General features: G+C 50.4%; 1 pseudogene; it reads left to right on the top strand.

The window, feature by feature from the left end:
- The first annotated feature begins 10,295 nt into the window (after positions 1-10,295).
- Positions 10,296-23,004, top strand: LOC142422943 (2-acylglycerol O-acyltransferase 3-like; annotated as a pseudogene).
- The last annotated feature ends 2,452 nt before the right edge of the window (positions 23,005-25,456 follow it).

The raw sequence follows: 25,456 nt of genomic DNA, 5'->3' as shown, positions 1-25,456 counted from the left end.
TCCCTCTCAGGATGCCAGTGTCATGCAGTTGGGTGCCCGTCTGCTCAGGGCCAGCCCATTCCCATTCGAGCAAGTAGGCTCAGGCACCCCCATCTACCACCTGAGCTTCTGCTTTGACTTGGGCAGTAAACCCTGAATTCTCCTCCTAGTGACGTGACTGTGAACAAGCCCTTCTCCCCTGACTCTGCCCCCCCCCCATCTCTCAATGAAGCCACCTGCTTTCTGAGAGCAAAAGGACACTGGGACAATGTCGGGGAGACGGGCTAGAAGGAGGGGCAGGATTTGAGGGTGAACAGGGCTTAGGTAGGTGGGGAAGACTAGCTGACTACAGGACTTACGTTGAGCAACAGGTGAACTTGGTCAAAGGAACCCCGTGAGATGGTTGAGAGGCATCAGTCCCACTGGTAGAACAGACAGGTGAGCTACGTAGCTGGACTTTGCGCCCATTGCCCATCCTGGAGACTAGAAGGAGCCCTATATGCACAAGATTTTCAGCAGCTCTTTCCTCTCAATTGAGGAACCCATTCCTTCTTCGAAGTCTGTCCTTAGTCTCGAAGCTCTGCTGAAACCTGCTCACTTTGGGGGAGCCTACTGGCTTCCATCCTTTGGAAACATTGTCAGGAAAGACCAGCCCCTGAAGAAGGACTCCCATATGGTCAAGTGGAGAGGCAGTGACAAAGAGGAAGGCCCTCAAGCAGGTGCATGGATGCAGTGACTGCAACCATGAGCTCAAGCAGAGGAGCCCTGGTGGGGATGGTGCATCAACAGCCATGCAGAGAGAGCCTTAGTGGTGTAATGGTCATGGGTGGGGCTGCTAACCACAAGGTCAGCACAAGGTCAGCAGTTCGAAACCACCCACCACCCAGCAGGAGAAAGAGGAGCCTGTACACTACCAGAAAGACTGACTATCTCGGTAACACTGTGTAGCAGCTCTACTCTGTCCTGCAGGCTCCCCGTGAGTGGGAAGCCACTTGAGGGCAGTGGCTTGCTGTGGGGTTTTGTTGTGGAAATGAAATGATTATTAAGTTGGGGAGTTGGCACAAATATGTCCATATGTGGTTAGATGGACACAAGTCCACCCAGCCTGTGGTTTACAGATCCTTCTGTGGTGGTCCCACCACCACCACCCCTGACTGTATTTTGCACAGTACAACACCTGTCATTTCTGTCATTTGTCACATGTATCATCCAGTGACCTCAGTTACTCTCACCGTTATCCAGTTCCATTTTTTTCTCAGTCTTTGCAGAAACTCAGTGTGTCTTAAAAATATCTGATACTTTATCTCTCTTTGTGTGTGTGTGTGTGTGTGTGTGTGTGTGTGTGTGTGTAAGGAGAGAGGTGGATGTGGGGGAAGCATGTGTGCATGCTTTGGGTGAACTGACAGAGTCAATTGGTTTTCCATTCAACAATTCACGTCCCTTTTGCTTTGTGACATTGATTGTAAACCCACAAGGCAGCAGCACTCTTTCCACTTCATCCCTGGTTTACCGTTTCCCTGCACCTATCTTTCTTGTCTTCTGAGCTTCACCTCTCGGCAAACACTGACCCTTTTTTGTCTCAAAAGCTTGGCTGCTACAGTGAGTTCACCCATTTGTAGACCTGGTACCTTTGCTCCCATTTGGAGGCCCGTTTCCAATTTCCCTGAAGTACCTTTGACCTTGTAAAGTCAGTGTTCTCTCTCAAATGGCACTCTCCTTGCTGAACTCAAGCTTTCTTCAGTGTTCCTTAATTCCTGATAATTGCTTCCCAGAATTCACATACAATGCTCCGGAGCATGAGCTTTATTAGAGAAGTCCCCAGGTTACAATTCAGATGAAATGTGCTCAGGATACAATTGTTCAGTCAGGACTGGTTTCTTCTTCACCAAACCCCACTTATGCAGGCTCTCTGTGGCCTTTAGCCTCTTGGCTCAGCCTCTGCCCTGCTCCAGCAATGTGACTATTCTCTCTGGGACTACCAATGAATGCCAAAGGGCATGGCACTCTACTGCAAGCCTACACCTGAAGGCAATCAGCTCCAGTTGTGTAGGTCAGCAAGGCCAGCTCTCCCAATTAGGTGCCCAGAGTTGCCAACCCCTCCAGAAACCAACCCCAGGGTCCGAAGCATTCAATTTTACTTGCTTTGCCATGAGGGAAGTCCGTGGCTCTGTGGTGTGCTCTGGATCCTGGTTCTGCTGTAAAGGCTGCTGCTGTGTCCTCTCTCACTGATATCTCCTGGATGAAGGTTCAATTCACGGGGAGCTTCTTTCTTTTCTAGTTTTCTTCCAACAGTTTTGTTGGCACGTAGTTTACATATAATATAATTCAATTGTTCACTCATATCAAGGAGCACTGTACAATAATTACCACATCCCTTTTAGAGCACCCCACCCCACTCCCACCCCCATCCCCTGTGGTTACAACGCCTTTAAGATGAGTTGTGCACTCACCATCCATTCAGATGCTCCCTGCAGTTCTCCCGCCGGATCTTCTTTCTTGCTGGGAATGAGATACCATTGCTCCTGGTATTGAGGTCGTTTACTTTATACCCCATAGTTGGCAATCACTACACATCATGTTTACCAGTGCTCTATACCCAATCCTATCAGTATCACCCCCAACCTACTCAGATGACAGACTCATTATACAGTGGTTCTCCACCTTCCCATTGCCGCGACTCTTTCATACCATTTCTCAAATGGTGGTGATCCCACCCACACCGAGGCCAATCATAAAATTATTTTTGTTGCGACATCATAACTATCATTTTACTACTGTGTTGAATCAGGTGACTCCTGTGAAAGGGTTGTTTGACTCCCAAAGGAGTTGAGAACCACAGGTGTGGACCAATGCATTAGGAAAAGGTCATTTGGTGGGACTTCCAGAGACTGTCTAGATGAGCCACATTAAATAACGCATTGCTCCAAAGTCATATGTACTGCAGGCTTTAGGTCTGTATCCCAGACTGAAATAAGAACCATTCATCAAAATGCAATGAGTCCAACTACAAGTGCATAAAATACATCCCGTGGAAGAATTTCCCCTTGTTCCTCCATGAAAATACAGGTATTCCCATGACTTACCAGGGTCATTCTCAGGTGAGAAGTTCTGTGTTCACTTCCAGTTGGTACAGAGAAGTGCTTAGTCCTTGCATTAGTCAGCACTCCCTCTTCATCCAAGGAGAGCATTTGCCCCTCCTCGCTAGAAAAGGCTAAGAGGCCCCTGTGGTGCAGAGGTTAAGTACTTAATTGCTAAGGAATCCACTGGGGTTCATGATATCCAGCATATCTGAGGCAGATAGGTTTCACAAGCTACTTCTATAAAAAATGCAACCTAGGGAAACCCAAGGGGGCAGATCCACTCTGTCACACAAGGTGGCTGAGGAATGGAATCAACTCAGAAACCCAGTAAGAACAATGTCTGGCTGCCAGCAGGGGCCTTCTTGCCCCAGGCATGGAGTTTGTGGGAGGGAGGAGTAGAGAAGTGTGGGTTGACATCTTTGCTGGCTTCTCCTTCGCTGCTGGTACACAGCGCCTTGGGACTGGAGTAGAGGGCGTGGGGTAAATCCAGCAATATTCTCACCTGGGCTGGCCTGTCCCAACACATCCTGGTTACAGTGGATTTCTTTCTGTGAAGGGCCCATTCCTGAAGTCTTCAGGACTTTTCCTGGAATGGTTTTTTGAGCAACTCCTGTGCTGCTTAACCTCTGGTTCTGGTTTCTGTCCCTGCTACACCCAGGCTTTCTCTGTGGGACTCCCAACTCCATGCCCGGGCAGCCTTGGCCGGCATTCCCTGGGTAGCCACTGTTCTTCCTTCTTTCCCACCTCACAGCACCCAGCCAGCCACAATCTCCCCTTTGAATTTCTCAGTGGGGTATGCATACATTCTCTAACAGGCTATTGGAGTATTGAAACCTTTGTCAATGAACCCAAGGTGAGCCTTGCCCTTTGGGGATGGGCTCATAGCACTTTCAAAGAGTGAAGAGCAAGAAGGAAAATGATGAGGCGGAGTAGGCGAATAGGAGAGAGGGAGAAGGAGGAGAAAAGAGAAAAGGGAAGCAGTCTCTCTCCTTCATTTCCAAACTTTATTGTGTATTGTGGTGAGAAACTCCTCATTGCTTTGAACATGTCTGTGTGTGGTGTGGTTTGGCCCCTTGGGAAAGTACTGAAGACAGTGAATTATTGTGTATGATGCCTCTGTTTAAAATCTTTGCAACCTTCACCTAATGAGTGGGTGGGACTGTACAGATGAGGTGCTTGTAGGCCACCACAGGGATTGGATAGTTTGCTAAGAATGTACATAAGGTCCATGGCACACTTGAGGAGGTCGACCATGCCAATGAGGTCTATGGAACCCAAACAAGAAGACAGGTCAGTTTTGCCATCCTTCTGTGCTTAAAAATGAGCCATTTGGGGGGTAGCAGGTGGGATAGACCTGATAGTTAACACCAAGAACGTAGCGCTTGATCCTTCTTTGACCAAGGAGACTGAGATCGTCAATACTGGAGAGAGTGAGAAATTGTCATCAATAAGCAGCAGCAGAAGCAGGAGAACCGAAAGACTGGCAGGAGTGTGTGCTGCACTTCTCAGCTCACAAAGCAAGAACATGGAGTCCCTTTGGTTAGGAGGCTTGCTAACAGAGTGAGATGTCTCTGGGCACGTGAGGTAACTAGACTAGTCTACCTACGGGCTTAGAAAACAAGTGCCTTCCGACTGAGGCTTACCTGCAGTCCGTGGGGTGACTCCAGGCACATATCAGCATTGCTCAAGAGCTTTGTAACACTTACTTAAGCAGGGAAGAGGTAAGACTGGCCCAAGAGACATAAGGAGCCAACAGGTAATAGGCAGAAGGCTAGGAGAAGCCTGACTTAAGGCCTGGCTCAGAAGAGGCTATCCTGAAAACTATATCCTGAGTATGTTCTAATTCTGATTTGGAACCTGTTACTTCCATAATAAACTCCACAGTCATGATTATTGTCCTTGAGTTGTGTGTCATCATTGCAAAGAACTGTCAAACCCAGCAGAGAAGCAGCCAGTGCTGTGGGACCATTTGGTGTCAGAATTGGTGAAAAGATCCGAGGGTGGAGGCACATCTGGTCTGACTTCCACCTTATAAATATCAGCCTTGGACTGTCAAATTTGATGTTCCTTGTCCCTTGTGAGATTAGCAGAGACCAGATACTATGCTGACAGAGACTCACGGGGTAGTTATGATATTTTAGGTCTCAGAATGAACCTTAATATAAGCATCACCCAGGATGTTCTTGGGGTTTTCTCTTAAGTTGTGTGGGGGCAGAGTGAGCAGCTTCAGGTAAGGTTGGAGGCAAGAAGTACGGGGCAGTGGAGGGGCCAGAACCTGCAGGACCTTCCTTCCTCTCAGCCTTCAGTCACTGCTGGTCCTCTGAGTGGTGGGTGCTCCTTGCCAGAGGAAAGGGAGGTGATGAATGTGGCCTTTGTGCGGCGGGGGTTCCATGGAGAGTAGAGCAGCTACCTTTCCCATGCAATCCCTATTTGAACCCTAAAACCAGTGTGTCATACTGTGGGGGTGATGGTGGCATTGGAATTGAAGCCAGAGAGGGATATTTGAGAAGCCAGGAGAGTCTGGTTGGAAGAAAAATTGAGTTGGTGGAAGCAGACATATATTACAGTTATCCCAGTACCTGTGAGGTCATGGAGCAAGTCTATCTGAAAAGAGGCTCTGTCTGGTCTGAGCTGATAGAGTAAGAATGGAGAGGGGGCACTGGCCTCCTATGCAAACACTGGGATGGAAGGAGAGCCCACTGCAAAAACCTGAAATGGTCAGATGGGTCAAGGTCAGCCTTCTGTCTCTGGGAGAGACTTGAAATCTCTTTGAGGGCGTTCTTGTCCTGCTGGGGAAGGACGCTCCAGGGGCAGAAGGGAGTGACATTGATGTCCCTTGAACAAGCACAATGTGTCCCTTTTTCATCCATGAAATTGACTCCCTCCCTATGGCTGTGACAAAACACAGGTAGGTGCCCCCACCCCGCCCCTTGACTCCACCCTCACCAGTCAGCCTTCTTCGGAGAGTGCCACTCTCTCCAGGAACCTGGCCAACATGGAGAAAACCTCTTGGTTCCTGAAGCTTCCCAAGCACCCTCCCTTCCCTAGCCCACTTGAGGTTAAAGGTGACTGGAACACATTTCACATTGGGACATGATTTTATCCAAAGTCCAACTCCAAACATATGGACCCCATTCTATGTGACCCTATATTGTAGGATGGATTTCCTAGGCGGTCACTCTTACTGGAGTGGAAATCCTCACATTTCTCCCACGGAGCAGAGTGTGGTTTGAACTGCTAATCTTGTGGTTAGCAGCCCAACACGTAACCCCTCCATCCCTGGTGCTCCCTAATCCAGCACCCATCTTGGGCTGGAGTTGTTCAAAGGGGCTAAGGCTTCATATGAAGGAAGGTGGAGAGTCCAGGATGCAGGTGGATGACAGGCAATCTCCCACCTGTTCACAGATCTTAGACCCATAGTCCCCACACCACAAGGCCCAGTCCACCGAGTTCAGCGAGCAGGACTGAGGTCCCAGGTGAGAGGTCTTCTGAGGGGGGAACACAAGGTTGAAGTGCTCATCAATGAGACATAGTTGTCAGCTTCTATCACAAGGATTCCAGTCACATGGAAGGAAATTGAGCAATCAGCTTCCCTGTTAGGCTGAGCTTGACTGGGATAGGTCAGGCCTCAGACCTTGATCAACGCTGGAAGCCCTGACAGAAAGCAGCAAGATGAAGCCAAATGAACCCTAGGTCAAAACTCAGAGCTTAGAAAATGTCCACCCAGTTCCAACCTGCACCTGCTGCCTCATCACCTAGAAAGATGCTGCACGGATGTCTTGGTGCTGCGACAGTGACCATGTCTTGGGAGCAGAAGTAGGACAGCTAGGACATAGTTGTTGTGCTTGGCCTGCAAACACAAGGGCAGCAGGTCAAAGTCAACAGCCGCCCCAAGGGAGAACGATGGGACTTCCTCCGCTCATAGGCAGGGACAGTCTACCCTGTCCTGTGAGCCGAAAGGGACTTATTAGAATAGGACTTGGTGTCATGGCTGTGAAGGGGGTGCATGTTTCATGGGAGGTGTGGCACAGAAGCTGAGTTTGAGTTGAGGATCAAACATGGCTCAGATCAACCCTGGCTGAAAGCCGCATGCCGTGGCTTTGAATTCGTGTAGCCAGTTCTCTCACTTCCTTCATCCTTGCCCAAGGCACATCCAAACCCAAACCAAAGTCACTGCAGTCGAGTCGATGGCCACTCACGGTGACACTACAGGACAGGGGAGAACTGCCCCCTGTGCATTTCTGGGAGTGTCCCTGTTCCCAGGACGACACCTCGTCCCACTGGCAATCCTCTTGGCTCATCTGTAATCCCTAGTCTTCCTGTACAAATCAATCTCTTTCTCCACTTTTTGGACTTTGAAATACTTGGTGTTTCCCCAGCTTTGGCTGCTTCCATCCAAACAACCACAACAACAACAAGAACAATTCTATTGTTTCTCTCTTTATAGGAATTCTAGTGACATGCTACTCTTGGACATTACTTCACTGTGCATGCAACCCAGAGAAATGCGTAAATCACACATGTACAGCTGAACCATAACCTCACACATGTTTGCTTTGAGATGTGAGATGTGGTAAGCTCGTGTGGCAGGTCCTGTGAATGAGCATCGTCATGTTTAGGTGAAATAGAACTGTGACCCAACACTGTTTGTTGCCAAGCGGTCTCTTCTGACCCATAGCAACCCTGTGCACAAAGCATAGCAACCCAACCAAACAGAACACGCCCCATTCTGAGCCATCCTCACCATAGCTCCTGGTGTTGCAGCCACCGCGCCAATCCTTCCTGTCAAGGGCCTTCCTCTCCTTCACCACCCCTCTGCTTGACCGAGCATGATGTCCTTCTCCAGGGACTGGTCTGTCCTGACAGCATGTGCAAGGTCTGTGAGACAAAGCCTCCCCGGACTTCTTCCAATACAGATGGGTTTGTCATTTTAGCAGCCCAGGCACGTTCAAGATTCTGCTCCAACACCACCATACAAATGCATCATTTCTTCCTCCATTTCCTTTATTCAGGGTTCCACTCTCACCTGCATCGGATGCCATTGAAAACTCGATGGCCTGGGTCAGACTCACCTTAGTCCTCAAAGTAGCATCCTTGCTGGACAAGCCTCTAAACAGATCTTGGGCAGTAGAGTTAGCCAGTCAATACGTTTTTGGATCTCTTGATGGCTACTTCCCTGAGCATTGATTGTGATCCAGGCAAGACCAAATCCTTGACAACATCCATCTTTTCTCCATTTTTCATGATGTGACCTGTTGGTCCAGTGGAGATGATTTGAGTCTTTTTTACACGGAGTTGCGATCCGTACAAAATGCTTCAGTAATTGATCCTCATCGATAAAGGCTTCATGTCCTCCTCACTTTCAGCAGGCAAGTTTGTATCCCCTGCCTATTGCAGGTTATTAGTAAGCCTTCCTCCAATCCTGATGCCACCCTCCTCGTCATGTAATTCAGCGTCTCTGATGACTTGCTCATCATACAGATTGAATAAGTACGGTGAGAGGATGTAACCCTGACACACACCTTTCCTGAATTTTAAAAAATCATTTATTAGGGGCTCATACAACACTTTAAAAAATCATTTTATTGGTGGCTCATACATTTCTTATCACTATCCATAAGAAACTTAATGTGTCAAGCGCATATGTACATATATTGCCATCATCATTCTCAAAACATTTGCCTTCCACTTGAGCCATTTTTATAAGCTCCTCATTTTCCCCTCCCTCCCGGCTTCTCCCTACTTCATGAACCCTTCATAAATCATAAATTATTTTTTTGTTATTTTTTTTACTCTTACTCTGTCGGACTTCTCCCCCTACCCTGTACTCTGCTGTCCATCCCCCAGGGAGGAGGCTATACATAGATTCTTTTAATCAGTTACCCCTTTGTATCCCACATTCCTTCCACTCTCAGGCATCGCCACTCTCACCACTGGTCCTGGAGGAGTCATCTGTTGTGGATTCCCTGTGTTTCCAGTTGCTATCTGTACCAATATACATCTTCTGGTCTAGCCAGGTATGTATGGTAGAATTGGGATCATGATAGTGGGGGGAGCAAACATTTAAGAACTAGAGGAAATTATATGTTTGTTCATTGCTACCCTGCACCCTGACTGGCTCATCTCCTGTCCACAACTGTTCAGTAAGAGGGTGTCTGGTTGGCTTCCCATGGGCTTTGAGTCTCCAATCTGCACTCACCCATTACCTATGGGCTTTGAGTCTCCACTCTGAACCTACACATTTACAATGATATGATTTTTTGTTCTTTGATGCTTGATACCTGGTCCCTTCAAAAGCTCGTGGTCACACAGGCTTGTGTGTTCCTTCCATGTGGGCTCTTTTTGTTTCTGAACTAGATGGCCACTTGTTTATCTTTGAGCCTCCAAGGCCTCAGATGTTATATCTTTTGATAGCCGGGAACCATCAGCTTTCTTCACCACATTTGCTTATGCACACATTTGTCTTTATTGATCATATCAGGAAGGCGGGCACCCACTGATATGATTTTAAGTTCTTTGATGTCTGAAGGGGCTCATGCAACTCTTATCACACTCCATACATACATCAATTGTGTAAAGCACATTTGTACATTCATTGCCCTCTTCATTCTCAAAACATTTGCTCTCCACCCACGCCATTGGGATCAGCTCCTCATTTTAATCCCTCTCTCCCTCCCACCTCTCCCCTCACCCATGAACCCTTGCTAATGTACAAATTATGGTTTTGTCATATCTTGCACTGGACAACGACTACCTTCACCCACTTTTCTGTTGTTCATCCCCCAGGGAGGAGTCTATATTTAGATCCTTGTAATCGAGTCCCCGTTTCTAACCCACCCTCTTTCAACCCTCCCAGTATCGCCACTCACACCACTGGTCCTAAAGGGGTCCTCTGCCCTGGATTCCTGTGTTTCCAGTTCCTTTCTGTACCAGTGTACATCCTCTGGTCTAGCCATATTTGTAAGGTTGAATTGGGATCATGATAGTGGGTGGGGAGAAAGCATTTAGGAACTAGAGGAAAAATGTATTTTTCAAGGTTGCTACATCGCACCCTGACTAGCTCGTCTCCGCCCCAAGACCCTTCCATAGGTAGATGACCAGTGCCCTACACTCACCCATCCATTTATTCATCCATCCATCCACTGTCTGTCCATCCACCCATTCATCCATCCTTCCATGCACCCACCCATCCATTTATTGTTCAGTTCATTTATCCATCCACCCATCCCTCCGACAATGTTACCAGGTAAGGCTTAGATGCTAGCCATCAAACAAAACCATAGAGTTACGACAATGAATTGTGTCAGCCTTCTGGGGTTCACCTTTGGGTGGACAAGATAAATAAGCTGCAGCACCCCCAATGCTGCAAGAGTCACAAGGGGCCCTGCACCCAGGTTCTAGGACCCCACAGAAGACTGTTCCTGAACCTGAGGTTTAAGGGCAGGGAATAAGAGCAGGGAGAAGATTGGCACTGCTCCAGTAGGGACGTGCCTACAGGACGTGGGGTGGCTCAGTGCCCACTGCCCACAGGACTCCAGGCTGGCCGGAGGCTGTGAGAACGTGTCCACGGTGAACATCCACATGAAGCAGATGGACTATGAGGACCAGTGGCTGGAGCTGCTGAGGACCTATGTGGAGCCCATGATGGACACCCATTTCACTGGTCCACACCAAGGTGGGTGGCTGTATCTGCTGTTGCCTGCCCCCTCCACCCTCCCACAGTCCTCACCCAGGACTGGACGTCCCTACCCAGAACCTGTTCTGATCTGCATGCCAGGCCCTAGGAAGGAGAGGCTGCAGGGTGCAGCTGTGGGCTCAGTCTGGCTGAGATCGTACTTGGGGCAGCCATGGGACCACTGTAGTGCTGGGCCATGGGCATCTCCATCCAGGGTCCACGGATCTTACAAACACAAGGGGTTTCTCCCCTTGCCCACAGACGTGGGCAGTGATGAATTTCGTGGTTCACTACCTGCCAGATGAGCAGCCCTCCCTGTGGCCACACCTCTACTCCTCCACCTTCACCCTCAATGTCGCCCTCAACCACAAGGACCTGGATTATGAGGTCAGCACACTGCTGCCCTCCACACCTGTGGGCCTGCCGCGGTATCTCCCGGGGTTTCTACGTGGTTGGTCTTAACACCTGGATCCCACCCGGAGTGGCTGCCAGACATTCCTCTGGGGTCTTCTGTTCTCCCTTCCCCTTTTGCCCCTGGTCCCATGCCTGGTGCCACCCAGTCTCTTCCTGCTCCCCTCTGCTTACCTTCCCTCTCTTTCCTCTTCTCCCCACAGGGAGGTGGCTGCTGCTATCTGCGCTATGATTGTGTTGTCGCTTCTCCTCGGAAAGGCTGGGGGCTCCTGCACCCAGGCCACCTCACCCTCTACCACAAGGGACTGCCCACTACTTGGGGGATTCGCTACATCATGGTGTCCGTTGTCGACCCCTGACACCCAACCACTCTGTCAAACCTTCCTTACCACTGTGCCTTCTGGGGGTGCTTGGGGCTGGGAGGGGTGGCTGGGTGTGGGCCCCTCTGTCTTGGAGAGGGATCTGGCCCCGCTTCCTGTGTTCTGTGTACCTGGAGCTGAATGTGTCCCCAAATGCATGGCCTCTCAGGGAGCTTCTGGAGCCCCCTAACCTCCCTCAGCTCCCCAGAGGTCCTGGAAAAAGAGCTTCTGGGGACCTCCCGGGGGACAAATTATTTTGGTTTCTGAGCCTCCTTCCCTCCCCAGTGAAAGAGGATGCGGAGCTCTCCAGTCCATCCCAGTCCTTCCGTCAACCTATGGACCCCGCACCCAGAGGAGAGGGAGACCGATATTCGCAATAAAGAAAGGGTGAGAAGGGTGAAGAAGAGGAGAATGAGGTTCCATCTGTGTGCGACCATGGATGTTTCCATTGGTCTCTTTTTTTTTTTTTTTTTGCTCCCTTGTATCATCTTAAGGAGCCTGGTGTTGGTATGTGTTAAGTGTTGGACTGCTAACCTGAGGGTCAGCAGTTCAAGCCCACCAAGGGCATCGAGGGGAAAGATGAGACTGTCTGCTTCCATAAATATCGACAATCTCAGACGCCCTGGAGAGCAGTTGTACTCTGATACGTGAGGTCACCATGAGTCAGAAAAAGCCCCGGTGGCCAAGTGGGTTACACATTGAGGTAGAATCGAAAGCAGACGCCACTCCCGGGGGAATGAAGAGCATTCTCCTGCCATAAAATATCAGTCTTTGAAACCCAGAGGGGCAGTTCTGCCCTGTCCTACAAGGTCGCTAAGAATCAGAATGAACTTGAGAGCCAAACCTTGGGTTTTGGTTGGGTTCTGTTATTGCCTGAGCTTGGGGAAGGGTTGGAAGAAGGACCAGACCAGAGGACTTCCCAGTCGGGTCTCAGCCAAGAGCACCCTCACCCGGGCCCCAAGCTCTTCTCCGTGGTTCGCTAATCAATTGACGCCATCTTCCCCCTTCCGGAAGGCTGGGGCTGACAAGGTCCACAGCTCGCCCTGGGGATAGGATGTCCTCTTGTCTCACAAGCATGTGCTCTAAAAGTGAAAGACAGGAAGGAGAGAGACTTACCTGTGGTCTCTGCATATGCCCATGGAAAAACATACATGAAGTTTACCACTTTGGGGGTGTCTAAATCCCAGTCATGGCGTCTATCCACCATATTGGGTCCCTACCACCATTGCTTTCCAGAAATTTTTCATCATTCCAAGCTGATATTTTGTGCCTTTTGAACAATAATTCTCCACTCTCTTCCCATCGATCGCCTAGTCACCACAAAACTACTTTCACTTATGAATAAATGCTTCTGAGGCCCATTGGTGGTGGTGTGGGGCTGCCTACACAAGATCAGTGATTCAAACACATCAGCTATTTTTGTGGGAGAAAGATGGAGCTGTCAGCTCTAGATATTTTCAGTATCAAAAATTTCAGTGTGTGTGTGCATAAATCATTTTATTGGGGGCTCATACAACTCATCACAATCCATACATACACCCATTGTGTCAAGCACATTTGTATGTTTATTGGCATCATCATTCTCAAGACATTTGCATTCTACTTGAGCCCTTGGTATCAGCTCTTCATTTTTCCTTCCCTCACAAACCCTTCATAATTTAGAAATTATTTTTCACAGTATAAATTTTTAAAAAACAACTTACACTCTCAAAAGCACTATAGGGGCAGCTGTGATTCAAGCCGCTGGATGGCAGTAGTGTGTGTGTGTGGGGGGGGTGTTGGGGGGTTTTGAATGTGCTTTTTACACATGGAACTGCTAACTTCAAGGCCAGAAGTTCAAACCATGAGCGTATCTTTGTTAGAAAGCTGAGGTTGTCAGTGTCCACAAAGATTTAATTTGGGAGATCCACAGGGGCAATGCAATTCTGTCCTCCAGGGTCACTATGAGTCAATGTAATGGCAGTGAGATTGGGGGTATTCTAGATAGCTCACATCAGTATTGGACCTATCATGTCTGCCTTGTTCCATTCAGCACATAGTTTTCAAGGTGTATCTATGTGGGGCCACGACTCAGGACTTCATTCCTGTGTAGGGTATATAATATGAATCTAGGAGCATTGGAAGTCCTCACAAATAAAAAGGGACACAAAGATGAATATGCTAGGCATTGGTGAGTTGAAATGAACTGGTGCTGGTTGTTTTGAATCAGAAAATTCTATGGTGTACCATGCTGGTAGTGATACAATCAAATGGAATGGTGTAACATTCTTTGTCAGTAAGCACATGGCAAAATCAGTCGTGAATTCCAGTGCTCTCTGTGATGGGATTGTATCTATCTGCCTTCGAGGAAATCTAATCAATAGAGCTACTGAAATTTATCTCACCACCACAAAAGTTAGAGATGAAGAAAGAGAAGAATTCTAGTGTTTTCAGTCTGAAATTAACATGCAATCAAGATGCATTCATGATTATTGTAGAATGGAATGCAAACATTGGAAACAAAGGAAAGACCAGTAGTTGAAAAATATGGTCTTGGTAATAGAAACTGTGCTGGCGATGCCAGACCAACAACTTACTCTTAGTAAATACCCTTTTTAACAACGCAAAAGGCAACTATATACATGAACATCCCCCGATGGAATACACAGAAAGCAAACTGAGAACGTCTGTGGGAAGTGAAGATGGACATGGAACAAGGGATATCATTGCACATGTCAGATGGTTGTTGGCTGAAAACAAGAAATGCCGAGAGATGTTTACTTGGGTTGTATTGACTATGCCAAGGCATTGGACTGTGTGGATTATCCCAAATCATGGATTGCCGTGAGAAGAATGGGAATTCCAGAACTCTTCATTGTGCTCATTCAGAACTTGCACATGGACCAAGAGGCAGGTGTGGGAACGGAACAAGGGAACACTGCATGGTGTAAGGGAAGTTGCATGTCAGGTTGCATCCTCTCACCATACTCACTCAATCTGCATACTGAGCAAATTCATCAGAGAGGCTGGATTTATGATGGGGGTGGGGCAGATGTGGCACCAGGCTTAGGGGAAGGCTTATTAACACCTTGCAGTACACCTAATCTTCGCAGAGGACACAACCATGCTTGATGAAAGTGAGGAAGCACTAGCTAATGAAGTTCAAAGATTGGAGCCTTCAGGATGGATTAAAACTCAATGTCAAGAACACCATTTCAAAAAGAAAAAGAGAAAGAAAACCAAATCCTAACAAACAGACCAACAGATAACAGCAGGATAAACAGAGGAAAGATTGAAGTTATAAAGGATTTGCTCTTGCTTGCACAAGAGCTCTTTTGAGTGTTGGAAAGCAGAGAAGTTACTTTTGGAACTGAAGTACGCCCGACACAAGACATGATATTTCAATCACCTCACATGCATGTAAAGTCAGGCATGGAATCAAGAAGACAAAAAGAATTGATATGCTTGGTGCTGACAAAGTATGTTGATCGTGCCCTGGACAGCCAATAGAACGGACGTCTGTCTTAGAGGAAGTCCAGCCAGAATGTTCTTCAGATGCCCGGATATCAAGACTCATGACAAGAACGTGAGACATGTTACCAGGAGAGCCCAGGCCCTGGGAAAGGACGTCCTGCTTGGTAAACTAGAGGGCCATGGAAAAGAGGAAGGCTCTCAACAAAATGGATTGGCACAGTGGCTTGTAACCATGGGCTCAATCAAGCACAGAATCAATTGTGAGGATGGCGCCGAATCAGACAGTGAGTGTTTCAGAGGCTGTCTGTGGGTCGGAATCAACTGGACAGCACCTAACAACAGAGTGCTTCTGTATGAATGGACCTCACGTAGTTTAGACATTCCACTGTTGACCCCTTGTTCCCCCCTTGGGTTACTTGGAGTCAGGCTGCTGTGAACACTGGTGTACAAGAACCTCTTGGGAGCCCTGCTTTTCACGCTGCTGGGTGTGTAAGGTAGATGATTGCTGTTAGGTGCCAGTGTACAGCCACCCCCTGGGACAGAGGAGAACTGCCCCCCTAGGGTTTTTGTGAGTGCCATCTCTACCAGAGCAGCAGGCCAGTCTTTCTCCCGAGGAGGTGTTGATAGAGGGCTTTGAACCCTCTGTCTTCCTGTTGCAGTCAAGTGCTTAGCTTGTTGGTGCCACCTGGGCCCCTTTGGCTTTGCTGGATCAGATGCTCGAGCAAGGTTGAAACTGTGAGGCTCCAGCAAACTGTTTTCCACAGAGGATTCACCCTTTTTCCAACAGGGCACCAAAGGGCGACTATCTCCACATGCGCCCAACACTTGCCAATTTCCACACGTTTGGTTGTTATTGTTTTTATAACCCTCTCCTTCCTCCCTCTCTCCTGCTGATGAACCACCTCCCTTGTGAAACCTGCCTACCTGCAGGTGATGCTGAATCATGGGCAGGTGCCTATCAGCATGACCTGAGCATTTCTTTGGAGTTTTAGGTCCAACACCCCATAACATCTCCCAGCCACGCACACACGCACACCACATATGCCTTGTGGATGGAAACGGGGCAAGGCGAGTTCTGAGAAAGCCCTTCTTGGTGAGAGTCTTGACCAAGTCCCTGGAAGGGGAAGCAAGCAGGACAGCCTGAGCACTGATGTGGGACACTGAAAAATGGTTCATCCGGCCTCCTCCAGACCATCTAGTCATTTAGTGAGCATCTGTCACGTGCAGAGCCAAGGGGTCCACTCTGTGGAGTAGGAGACTTGGTCTCTTGGTGCTGATAGCCAGGGGGGAGGCGACCTTACACAAAGAGCCACTGTGATAGGTATGAATGAAGCAGAAGTATTTCCTAGTAGGAGCTTGTCCCCTGGGACAAGTGACTGAAATGTGTAGCAGCAGAAGGGCAATGTGTCACAGTCCTGGGGCTGGAAAAAGGACAGGTTCTCACTGGATGCTTTCCCCGCCAATCCTCGACCTTTCTCACCAAGCCTTCCATTCTTCAGAGACTCCTACAGGGCAGACCTGCTGCCTGGTAAGTAAACTTTCTGTAGTCCCTCCAGCTTCAGGGCTTACCCACTGACTAAGGGGTCTCTGAGCTGTTCTCATTGCAACAAAGGGGCTGGCCATTCACAGGAGACACTGCCCAGGCAAGTCGGTTTCCAGACTGCAGGCTGCCAGCCCGACCCCTCACAGAGGCCCACAGTCCTGACCTACACAGGTTTGGAGTGACCCCATTCCTGACCCCAAGGCCACATCCCTTGTCCATTTCCCTTATACCTAATCAACTCAGGTAATCATTACCCCTTCCATGCTAGAATGATGAGGGCTGATGTGTGCCTCAGTCAAGGGGGAAAAAACTAGGGGCTGGACCAGGAGTCATGCCAGGCAATTGAGCCCAAAGCCGGGAACGTGAAAGAGCTGTGGGCGGGCGACCCAGTCTGGCTCCCTCCACAGCAAGGGGCCTCCTCCAGCTTCTTAAGCGGGGGCCACTAATTGGCCACTATCCTGCCATGGTCTTCATCATCATTGGGCTCAGCAAGTCCATGAAGCCTGGGGAAACAAAGCACCTGGCAATCTGCTTTCCCCTGCCCCCAGGCAAACAGTGTAGGGTCCTTAAGGCACTTGCAGGGGTCTAGGGGTGCAGGTGGCTGCAAGAGTGAAGACATTCTTTTCTCTTCTTTTGGAAACTAGCTTGTGTGTCACAAAAGACTGTAAGTCAGTTTCCATTTTACTTTTGACCACGCAGACCATGGTGGAGATCTGATGGGTAAGAAAGCTGGAATTGTTCAGGCTGTGAACCTTCAGAGAAAGCATTCTTGAACTAAAACCAATCTCACTGCTATCGAGTTGATGCCAACCCTTTATGGGAGTTGAGTCTTTCTCCGGCACAGCTGCTGGTGGTTTCAAACAGCAGACCATGAGGATCACAGCCCAACGGATAACCATTGCCATCTCGTTGATCCTGCCCCTCTGGGACTGGGTAGCACTGCCCCTGTGGATTTCCTGTACTGTAACTCTGTATGAGCGTAGAAAGCTCCATCTTTCTTCCTTGGAGCGGCTTGTGTTTGCAAATGCTGACCTTGTGGAGTACAGCAGCCTAACGGTCTTATTGAAAGAGAAATTGCATACTAGACACTCATCTATAATTCCCATGGTCCATTGGAAGGCGTATATTCTTGTACACCGCTAACTCAAGAAAACCCCAAACTCACTGACATCAAGTCGACCCTGACTCAAATCGACCTGATAGGACAGGGTGGAACTCCCCCCGTGGGGTTCTGAGATGATACATCTCAGCCATTCTCCCAAGGAGTGGGTGGTGGCTTCAAACTGCTGACTTTTTGGTTAGCAGGGACCAGCGTAACCCACTGCGCCACCAGGGCTCCCTGTATACAGCTAGACTCTCTGTCTAAAGCACGTGGCCTGTGGGAAGAAGTGGGCAGAGGAAGGAGACTTATGAGTGGTCAGAGTCCTCACTCGCCTTCTGCTGGCCCTACCTCAGGTCCCCCCAGCTCCTCAAGACCACAGAGCTGGATCCTTCTCCACACCACCTCTTCTTCAGTTTCCACCCTCCCGGCATCCTGGTGGTCAGGGCCTTCGATAACTTCTGCATGGAGGCCATCCTCATGCTGCCCTGTTGGTTCCACCTTCCCATCTTCTGGGACGACTGGTGAAGTGGGGATGGGGGTGGGGAGGGCTGGGTCTCAGACCCTTTGCCTTCCTCCAATGAAGATGGAGGTAGGTTGATAATCCTGGTCCCCAAAATTGTCAATGATGCACACTTGCCCCCTCCAAGACAAAGGAGTCCAGTTTCCGAGCATGGCCTTCCCACCCCTCTCCACTTTTAGCCTACTCAGACCTGGCCAGTGCCTCCTACTTGCTCTCTAGGCCTGGAGACAGCCAGGTGGCCTTTCCTGGCCAGGAGAAGTTCCTGAGAGAGGCTGCCGGCAAAGCCCAGAGTACGGAGTGTTCAGGTGTACTTGGCACCAGAACTTAGCATGGGCCAGGTACCCAGGTTGCCCCAAGAAGGGGTGGTGGGCATGGGCGGGTAGCCTGAGTCCACGCAGTGCTGCTCCTCTCCAAGCCTGGCTGGTGTGGGGCTTCTTGCTCAGAGTGAAGGAGCTCGCCCTGGAGGCCACCAAGTCTCTGAGCTCCTGGCTGCGGGCGCTTCTGCGTCTTGCCCCAGGCTCTTCAATGGTCACCAGGATCTGCTGCTGGGCGCAGAGCCCCGCCTCACTACCCAGGAGTCCTCTAGTTAGGGCCGCCCCAAGTGGGCAGAGGGCGACCTTCACCCTTGGCTTCTTTCTTTCATGCCAGGGGAGCCTTGTCCCCCCGCAACCATGCAGGTAGACATGCTGCTCAGGTCTCACAAGCAGTAGCTGATGCACCTCTTGCATGAGCTCTAACGTGGCCCTGCCCGCTGCCACCTCATCCCCTCCTAAACTGACCTGCTGCCCCCACCCTCTACCCCGGGTGTCCAGGGAGTAAACCAAGCGCACATGTGTGTGTGTGTGTGTGTGTGTGTGTGTTTATGCCAGCACCCGCCCGAGTGCACGAGCACACAGCCAGGACCAGACCAGGTCCAGGCCAAGACCAGGGTGCAGGTCCAGCCCCTGGCCCCCTTGGCTTTGACCCACACTGTGACTTGCCAACAGGCCTCGGTTCGGGCTGGCATGGGAGGAATCATCTCCTGGGGATTTGTGTGCCCCCTGCCACAGATACATACCTGGCACTGCTGCGACCCACTGGGTAAGCTCCACTGCCCCCACCCCACACTAATCTCTCCAGCACCCATGGGCTACCCCTCCTTCGAACACGCCTTCCCGGGCCCTGCCCAACGGCCAGCCTAGACCACATAGGAAAAAGTTCAAAGATCAGTTCCAGGGAGGAGTCTGGAGACTTCTGGACTCTGGTCCACGGATCTCAGGGCCATGGCCACTCGCCAACTCACACGCACAGGGAAAGCCAGCTATCCGAGGACAGGCTTCCAAGCTCTCGCTTGCGGGCCTTCTGGCACCCTGAGCACCAAGGAAGACAGGAGACTCTGGGATGGAAGTTTCCTCAGCTCCCCCGCCGTCCCCCACCATGAAAACCCCAGGAAGGCGCTGACTGGAATCAGCGTTGGTCTGCTGTTGTGTGACCACATTTCTTTTCATGGGTGAGCAGAATGGGAGAGACGCGGAGGCTTGGCAGTGGAGGGAGGGCCACCAGTTGTCCTCACCCTACAGGCCAAGGGAGCGCGGAGCTCTTAGGGAGCTCATTCCTCATTCCCTCTCACCTCTCACCCAGGCACCTTCTGCACCCTCCTACTCTTCCTCCTCTTCTTCACCTGGCTCTGGCCCATCTCCCTTCTCTACTTTGCCTGGCTCTACCTGGACTGGGACACCCCCAACCAAGGTGAGTTTGGCACAGCTCCCTCCCCACCCCCGCCCATCCCCAACCCAGCAAAAACTGGCAGGGCAGGAGCCTGGGAGGACTCTGACATGCCAACTTCTGTGACCTGTGATCCCAGGTGGAAGATGCTCCACGTGGATGAGGAACCGGACAATTTGGAAGTACCTGAGGGATTATTTTCCTATCAAGGTGACTGGTCAGATGACCTGGGCACGGGCAGTGGGGAGGGGGTGCACGGCCATCTTCTGGCCCCTCCCCGGACCTTACACTTGGAGGTCCACTGAGGTGGAGCACTAACTTTTCCCAGGGTGACGTTCCCTTTGCCTCTCTCTCCCCAATCCTGCCGAAACACCCACAGCTGGTGAAAACAGCCGAGTTGCCCCCTGACCGCAATTACATGATGGGCGCCCACCCCCATGGGATCATGTGCATCGGGTACAGCTGCAATTTCTGCACAGAGAGCAACGCCTTCTCCCAGCAGTTCCCTGGTCTCCGGTCCTTCATTGCCACGATGGCAGGCTTATTCCGTCTCCCCATCTACCATGACTATCTCATGTTTTCTGGTGAGCCAGGAGGAAGAGGAGGAGGAGGAGGAGGTAAAGGAAGAGGAGGAAGAGAAGGAGGAGGTGGCGGTGTCAATTTCCAGGCCTAGAGTCACACCTACACCAGCACCACTCTCTCAGGGGCTTTGAGTGGATGAGGTGATCTGGTGTAGGCACGTGGACTAGGGGCTGACACCTAGTGGCATGAGGGGGTATGGGACAAAAGTGGGAGCTCACCCTTCCCATACAGTGGAGGGACTCAGGTGCCTTTGTGCTGGTGGAGACTGCTTCCTGCATCTGCTTCCATCAACCAACCCCCACGTCTGCTACAGGATTCGGTCTGTGGACCAACAGAACTGGACTATATCCTGTCCCAGAATCCGTGCAGCCAGCTTGTGGTCATCTTCATCGAGATTGCCCAGGAAATGCTGTACTCGGGCCCAGGCCAGCACTGTCTTAATCTCCTGGATCGCAAAGGCTTCGTGCGCCTTGCACTGCGGCACAGGTGAGTGGCTCTGATGGCCCCCGGGGTCAGTGGAAGATGCTGGAGCTTTCACCTGGGTCCCGCTGAAGGGCCATACAGGCAGGTAGAGTGTCCACCTCCGAGATTGAGTGCTCACACTGAGCCAATCACAGCGCGCAACCTCTGCCCACCCCACCCCATATCTGTGCATTAGAAAGAGGCAAGGTTAGAATACCAAAAAGGGGCCCGGGAATTCCTAATTTCAAGTCCCTGGAACTCTCTCAGAGGCAAGCCTTTGGCCAAGTCTCCTCACCTGGGAAGGAGCGCACACGCCGCCTGGCAAGCATGTCATGTTGTCAAGGTGACATGAGAAAAGTACCAGCAGTGCACCGTTGAGTCTCAAGAAAGATAAGCCCTTTCTTCGGCATCTTTCTTGGCTGGAGGTGGACGTGCCCCTTTGGTGTGGCTTCAGGGGTCTTGGGAAGCAGCAGCTGAGAGCCTCTGAGGCAGCTCAGGCACCAGCCAGCAGCCTCATGCCTCCCTCCTAACCTCCCAAGGGCCTCCCTGGTACCCATCTACACTTAAAAAAAATATTAATAAATCTTTTTATTGGGGCTCATACAACTCTTATCACAATCCGTACATACATCAATTGAGCAAAGCGCCCTTATACATTCGTTGCACTCATCATTCTCAAAATTCACCTTCCACTTGGGTTCCTGGAATCAGCTCGGTTTTCTTTTTTTTCCCCCTCCCCCTCCCTCCCCGCTCCCCCCTTCCCCCTGGTACCTTAATAGTTTATAAATAATTATTATATCTTATCTTACACTGCCCGGTGTCTCCTCTCACCCATCTCCCCCTTGCCCATCTCCCAGAGAGGAGGTTACACATAGATCTCCAAGATCGGTTCTCCCTTTCTACATGCCCTTCCCTCCTGGTGTCGCCACTCCTACCGCGGGTGTTGAGGGGTTCGTCTGTCCTAGATTCCCTGTGTTTCCAGATCCCTACTGCACCACTGTACATCCTCTGGTATAACCAGGTCCGCAAGGTAGAATTGGGGTCATGATAATTGGGAGGGGAGGAAGCATTCAGGAACTAGAGGAAGGTTTTGAGTTTCATTGTTGCTACACTGAACCCTGAGTGACTCATCTTCTCCCCACTACCCCTCTGGACGGGATGTCCAACTGTCTACAGATTGGCATTGGGTCCCCAATACGCACTCCCCCTCATCACGGTGGTGTGATTCCCACCACCACCCCACCTTTGTTGTTTGAGACCTGGTCTCCTCTGCCCTTCAAAATCACCTATGTGGGTGTGCTGGTTCCGTGTGGGCCTTGTTGCTTCTGGGCTAGATGGCCGCTTGTTTGCTTTCAAGCCTTTAAGTCCACAGACGCTATATCTCTCAGTAGCCGGGCACCATCAACCTTCTTCACCACACTTGCTTATGCACACTTTCATCTTCAGTGATTATGTGAGGACGGTGATCACGCAATGATTGTTTTTAATCCTTGGTGTCTGCTACATGGTCCATTCAAAACCTTGTATTCGCTTAGGCCGTATGCTTCTTCTCTGTGGGCTTTGTTGCTTCTGAGCTAGATGGCTGCTTGTTTGCCTTCAAGCCTTTAAGACCCCAGACGCTATATCTTTTTGATAGTTGGGCACCTTCAGCATTCTTCACCACGTTTGCTTACACACACGTCAGTCTTCAGTGATCATGTCGGGAAGGTGATAACCATCTACTCTTTCGGAGAGAATGATATCGTCAACGTCAAGACTTTCCTACCAACTCTTGGCAGATGACCTCCAAGAAACTGGTGGGCTTTGCTCCTTGCATCTTCTTTGGCCAGAGTCTCTTCTCGGCCAAATCCTGGGGCCTCATGCCCTTCCCCAGGCCCATCACCACAGTGGGTGAGTACTCATCTCCTAGGGCAAGCTGCCCTCAGCCTCCTGGGCATCAGAGGGCTCTCTGCTCAGCAGCTGCCTCCCTCACCCCCCAGTGGGCCGCCCCATCGACATGCTCCAGGTCCTCCACCCAACGGAGGAAGACGTCGACCACTACCACACACTCTACTTGAAGGCCCTGGACTGGCTGTTTGAGGAGCACAAGGAGAGCTGTGGTGTCCCTGCTGATGCTCACCTCACCTTCCTCTAACCCAGGCCTCACCCTCCCTGCTCTGCCGAGTGCACGGCCGGGAAAATGCCACCACCCCCTCCCTGACCTGTGACTCCCCTCCACCTAATAAAAGCTGCTTCCCTCTCAGGATGCCAGTGTCATGCAGTCGGGTGTCCGTCTGCTCAGAGCCAGCCCATTCCCATTCGAGCAAGTAGGCTCAGGCACCCCCCATCTACCACCTGAGCTTCTGCTTTGACTTGGGCAGTAAAGCCCTGAATTCTCCTCCTACAGAGCCTCATGCAATGGTGTGACTGTGAACAAGCCCTTCTCCCCTGACTCTGCCCTCCCCCCATCTGTCAATGAAGCCACCTGCTTTCTGAGAGCAAAAGGACATTGGGACAATGTCGGGGAGAGGGGCTAGGTGGCGGGGCACACTTTCAGGGTGAGCAGGACTTAGGTAAGTGGTGAAGACTGGCTGGCTAAGGGACTTACCTTGAACAACAGGTGAAATTGGTCAGAGGTACCCCATGAGATGGAAGAGAGGCGTCAACCCCACTGAGAGAAAAGATAGGTGAGCTACGTAGCTGGACTTTGCACCCATTGCCCATCCTGGGGACTAGAAGGAGCCCTATATGTACAAGGTTTCCAGCAGCTCTTTCCTTTAAAGTGAGGAGCCAATTCCTTCTTAACTGTCTGTTCTTAGTCTGGAAGCTCCGCTGAAATCTGCTCACTGTGGGGGAGCCTACTGGCTCCCATCCTTTGGAAACATTTTCAGGAAAGACCAGCCCCTGAAGAAGGACCTCCCACTCAGTCAATTAGATGGGCAGTGACAAAGATGAAGGCCCTCAAGGAGGTGCATGGACACAGTGGCTGCAGCCATGAGCTCAAGCAGAGGAGCCCTGGTGGGGATGGTGCACCAACAGCCACGCAGAGAGAGCCTTGGTGGTGTAATGGTCATGTGTGGGGCTGCTAACCACAAGGTCAGCAGTTCGAAACCACCAACCACCCAGCAGAAGAAAGAGGAGCCTGTCTACTTCTGGAAACACTGACTCTCTCCGTAATGCTGTGCAGCAGCTTTGCTCTCTCCTGCAGGCTCCCTGTGAGTGGGAAGCCACTTGAGGGCAGTGGGCTTGGTTTGGGGTTTGGTTGCAGAAACGGAATGATTATTAAGTGGGAAGGTTGGCACAAATGTGTCCACATGTGTTTCTAGGGACAAATGTCTACCCAGCCAGTGGTTTACATATCCTTCTGTGGTGGTCTCACCACCACCATCACCCCGACTGTATTTTGCACAGTACAACACGTGTCATTTCAGCCATTTGTTATGTGTATCATCCAGTGACCTCAGTTACTCTCACCGTTATCCAGTTCCATTTTTTCTCATCCTTTGCAGAAACTCAGTATGCCTTACAAAATACCTAATATTCTCTCTCTCTCTCTCTCTCTCTCTCTCTCTCTCTCTCTCTCTCTCTCTCTCTCTCTCTCTCTCTCTCTCTCTCTCTCTCTCTCAGAAAGACAGAGAGAGGTGGATGTCGGGGGAAGCATGTGTGCATGCTTTGGGTGAATGTGCAGAGTCAATTGGTTTTCCATTCAACAATTCATGTGCCTTTTGCTTTGTGACATTGATTGCAAACCCACAAGGCAGCAGCACTCTTTCCACTTCCTCCCTGGTTTACCGTTTCCCTGCTCCTGTCTTTCTTGTCTTCTGAGCTTCACCTCTCCGCAAAAACTGACCCTTTTTTTTTTTTCAAAAGTTTGGCTGCTACAGTGAGTGCACCCATTTGTAGACCTGGTGCTTTCACTTGCCTTTGGAGGCCTGTCGCTGATTTCCATGAAGTACCTTGGACCTTGTAAAGTCAGTGTTCTGTCTCCCACAGCGATCTCCTTGCCCGAACCCAGGCTTCTGTGGTGTTCCTTAATTCCTGACAAGGGCCACCCAGAATTCACAGTGAATTCTCCCGAATATGAGCTTTATTAGAGAAGTCCCCAGGTTACAATTCAGATGAAATGTGCTCAGGATATGATTGTTCAGTCAGGACTGGTTTCATCTTCGCCAAACCCCACTTAGGCAGGGTCTCTCTGGCTTTTAGCATCTTGGCTCTGCCTCTACCCTGCTCCATCAATATGACAAAGGTCTTTGGGGGCTGCCAATGAATGCCCAAAGGACATGCGACTCCACCGCAAGCCTCCAGCTGAAGGCACTGAGCCCCTGGTCTGTAGGGCAGCAAGCCCAGTTCTCCCCATACAGTGCCCAGAGTCCATACCCTGCCCTCCGCAAACCAACCCCAGATCCTGAAGCATTCAGTTTTACTTGCTTTGCGATCTGGGAAGTCCAAGACTCTGTTGTGTGCTCTGGATCCTGGTTCTGCTGTTTTGGCTGCTGCTGTGTCCTCTGTCACTGATATCTCCTGGATGAAGTTTCAAGGCACAGGGAGCTTCATTTTTGTCTTTGTTTTCTTTCAACAGTTTTGATGGCACGTAGTTCACATAT

This window comes from Tenrec ecaudatus, chromosome 12 (genome assembly GCF_050624435.1).
Source record: "Tenrec ecaudatus isolate mTenEca1 chromosome 12, mTenEca1.hap1, whole genome shotgun sequence".
Classification (NCBI taxonomy): domain Eukaryota; kingdom Metazoa; phylum Chordata; class Mammalia; order Afrosoricida; family Tenrecidae; genus Tenrec; species Tenrec ecaudatus.
This window is presented reverse-complemented; position numbering and strand designations above follow the sequence as displayed.